Source organism: Hemitrygon akajei, unplaced genomic scaffold (genome assembly GCF_048418815.1).
Source record: "Hemitrygon akajei unplaced genomic scaffold, sHemAka1.3 Scf000052, whole genome shotgun sequence".
Classification (NCBI taxonomy): domain Eukaryota; kingdom Metazoa; phylum Chordata; class Chondrichthyes; order Myliobatiformes; family Dasyatidae; genus Hemitrygon; species Hemitrygon akajei.
This window is the reverse complement of record NW_027331938.1, coordinates 2,302,076-2,306,218: the sequence shown is the minus strand read 5'-3', so window position 1 is coordinate 2,306,218 and position 4,143 is coordinate 2,302,076. Positions and strand designations below refer to the sequence as shown.

General features: G+C 46.5%; 1 pseudogene; it reads left to right on the top strand.

Annotated features, from left to right (window-relative positions):
• Positions 1 to 1,647: 1,647 nt before the first annotated feature.
• LOC140721200 (uncharacterized) lies at positions 1,648 to 2,608 on the top strand (annotated as a pseudogene).
• Positions 2,609 to 4,143: the final 1,535 nt, after the last annotated feature.

Sequence of the window (4,143 nt, the reverse complement as noted above, 5' to 3'; positions counted from 1 at the left end):
AATCTGGATGATAGTGTGGTTAGCTGAATCAGCAAATACGTGGATCACACCAAGTCTGGGAGTTTAGCGGACTGTGAGCAGGCTATCATGGCTTGCAGTGCGAACTGGACCAGCTGGAAAGATGGCTTGAGAAATGGAAAATGGAATTTAATGCAGACAAGTGTGAGGTGTTGCACTTTGGTAGGACCTACCAGGGTAGCTCTTACACAGTGACTGGTCGGGCACTGAGGAATCTTGTAGAGGAAAGGATCGGGGAATACAGGTCTCTATTTCACTGAAAGTGGTGTCACAGTTCAAAAGGTACAGAGAGAAAGATTTTGGCCCATTGGCCTTCATAAACGCAAGTACTGTCAACAATAGACGGATGTTATGTTGACGTTGTACACGACATTGGTGAAGCCTAATTTGGAGTATTGTGTGCAGTTTTGGTCACCAACCTACAGGAAAGATGTAAAAGAGGTTGAAAGAGTTCAGAGAAAATTCACAAGGATGTTGTCAGGTCTGGAGGACTTGGGTTAGAAGGAAACATTGAACTGGACTGGACTTTATTCCTTGGGAAGTAGAAGCGTGAGGGGAGATCTGATGGAGGTATACCACAGTTTTGAGGGACATAGATGGGGTAAATGCAAGCTGGGTTTTTCCACTGAGATGGGGTGGGACCACAACCAGAGGCCATGTTGTGGTTGCACGATTGCAACATGTTAGAGGTCGGTATAGGTACCTGGATGGTAGGGGTATGGGAGTGGAAAGCGTAAATAGCTTGGCACCAACTAGATGGGCCAATGTGTCTGAATCTTTCTATGACTGTGACAAGAATCTTAAACAATACTAATATTCACTCTAATTCATTTTAACAGCTGTGCAGACCAACCATACATCTGGGTAGGAAATATTTACATGGCATTAAAACTGTGGCACTTTAAGTTAACAGAACATAAAAGAAAATCCCAGCTGCACGTCAACAAAGGGTATTTGTGTGAGAGTGTTTCAGTTCCTGTGGGGCCAGGCTCCCATGCAGCTCAGTGGGAACAGGGAATAACCCCAATGGAGAGAGTCAAACTGAGCCAATTCACAGATTGGAGATGCCAGAAATGCTCCATTCTTATAGAGACTGGAAGAGTATCAGAGAATTTGATGGTCATTCCAGACACCAACCATGTGCCCAGTTACAAGATGGTTTCTTTCTGCAACTTGGGTTGAACCTCACTGTAACAGTGTGATGCCAGATCACACCTTGGTAACTAATGTGATCTCATCTGAAATGTTGTCCTACACCCATTGATGGATTTTGTAAATCTTTTTACAGGTTAAAAATGACAAGGAAATTGTCTATGGGAATTCAAACAAAACACACCAGTTTTGCTGTCTCTGTCCAGATATTTAAGAAGTGGAGCAAGGGATTCCCTCAATCATCCTTCCTGCTCAGACTGTGGGAAGGGATTCACTCTATCATCTGACCGACTGGCACGCACGTTATTTTACACAGGTAACATTCACCTGTTCAGACTGGGAATGGAATCACTCGTTAATCTCAACTAAAGGTACATCAGCAAGTTCACACTGGGACAAGGCTATTCACTTGTTCTGTGTGTGAGAAGGGATTCAGACGATCTTTCTAGCTGTGGGCACACCAGTTAGTTCACATTGGGCAGAGGCTGGTCATCTGCTGAAATTGTGGGGAAGGATTCACTAGGCCATATCTGACCGAATGGCACACCAGCGAGTTCACACCGGGGAGCGGCCGTTCACCTGCTCAGACTGTGGGAAGGGATTCATTCAGTCATCTAAACTGAAGGAGCACCAGCGAGTTCACACCGGGGAGCGGCCGTTCACCTGCTCAGACTGTGGGAAGGGATTCATTCAGTCATCTAAACTGAAAGAACATCAGCGAGTTCACACTGGAGAGAGGCCATTCACCTGCTCAGACTGTGGGAAGGGATTCATTCAGTCATCCTCCCTATTGGCACACCAGTCAGTTCACACTGGGGAGTGGCCGTTCACCTGCTCAGTGTGCGCAAAAGGATTCACTCGATCATCCTCCCTATTGGCACATCAGTCAGTTCACACTGGAGTATGGCCATTCATTTGCTCAGACTGTGGGAAGGGATTCACTCAGTCATCCTCCCTATTGGCACATCAGTCAGTTCACACTGGAGTATGGCCATTCATTTGCTCAGACTGTGGGAAGGGATTCATTCGGTCATGTGATCTGCTGGCACACCAGCGAGTTCACACTGGGGAGAGGCCGTTCACCTGCTGTGAATGTGGGAGGGGATTCGCTCGGTCATCTGATCTACTGATACACCAGTCAGTTCACACTGGTGAGAGGCCATTCACGTGCTCAGACTGTGGGAAGGGATTCATTCTGTCACACGAACAACTGGTACACAAGTCAGTTCACACCGGGGAGCGGCCATTCACCTGCTCAGACTGTGGGAAGGGATTCACTCGGTCATCTCAACTACAGAGACACCAGCGAGTTCACACCGAGTAGAGGCCGATCAACTGGTCAGTCTTTGGGAAAAGTTTCTCTCAGCCAAATCAGCGAGTTCACACTGGGGAGTGGCCGTTCACCTGCGGTGAATGTGGGAAGTGATTCACTAAGTAATCTAAGCGTATGTAACTCTCACTTCAGCTAGCAGCTTAATATAGCTTAATTTGCCCGCCCCCCCCAGCCCGGCCAAACTTAAGAAATCTCTTTTGGGTGGATGCTGTGTGATGTGTCCCCTGTTACAAATCAGTACCCTGAAATTACAAACAGTACACAACATGTGATTAAACAATTGAGATTTATAATTCTTACTTTGACTACAGGGTTAGTAAAGACAACAAAAAGAAAGAAAAAGAGCCCACTCTCTCCATTCGCGTCTTCTCATCTCTCCCCAGCAAAAAAAAACCATGAAAATCTCTCTTCCAGACTCAGAAGAAGGAACATTTCTCTCATTGGATAGACCCGCACTTCAAATCCCTGTTTTCTCTAGTCGTAACCTAAACATTGTTATATTTGTGACAGACCACCGGGTTCACACTGGGGAGAAAGTTTCAATGAGCTGCATGCTGGATATTTGTCCATCACTGTTGCTGAATGCAATTTCGAGAGTGACTGTCGGTGCTGAACTCTGCAATTATTGCTGCTGCTCACCACACCCAGGTCTGCACCCTGGTCACTGGGCACGGGAGGAGTTTCTTCTGCTGCATATTCACCTTTAATGGGACTGGAGTTTAATATTCTGGATCTGAGACAAGTAAATCAGTTCTATTTTAAACTCTGTCTCCGGTACTTAGTGAATCTTTAACACACCTAGTGCACAGTAGAGGGTCAACTCAGGCCGGCTGGCCCCTGCCAGTGATTCTGTTCCAGGACAGTCCTTTTAAATCCTCCCCTGTTGTTCCCCTCTTGCTCTCCCTGTGGTGATGGGTTCCAAACCGTCACCATCCTGTGGATGAAGAGGTTTCTCTGAATTCTCTGCAGACTGAAGAAATCGAGCTGACTGCAGTTCTGTCTGAGATGTTCTTAGCCCTTGAAATCTCTGGGCTGAGGAAGAATGAATTTGGGAGTTACCCTCCTTATTCACGGCTCATTTCCAGATTATGGATCGTTTTCCCTGCTTCTGAAGGGTTGTTGAAAGCACCGCTGTCCTCTAAAGACTGAAAGCAGAATGGGAAACCATCCGTTGGATGTCCAGCGGAGCCGGGTCAGAATCCAAAGGCGGGTCTGCACAGGGCAGAGTTTGGGGCTCTGGACGATGGTCGGGGTAAGAACGTATGATGAGGAGAAGGGAATCAGCAGCGGGGCGTGGCAACGAATGACAGAGTAGCAACATTTAGAAGCTGATTGACAGAGAAAATATTTCGGATGTCTGACTGATGACACAAACAATGCCTGTGGTGAGGTGCTCCACTGGTTGAGGAACGTATGTGTGTTTGGAATGGTTTTATCTATTGGGGGAGTTGTTCCTGCTTGTTTATCCTGTAATATTATATCTGAATGGTTATTATGGATTGTCCTATCTGAAATAATGTATTGATTATAAAGCATATAGAATAGTACAGCACATTACAGGCCCTTCGGCCCACAATGTTGTGCTGACCCTCAAACCCTGCCTCCCATATAGCCTGCCACCTTAAATTCCTCCATATACC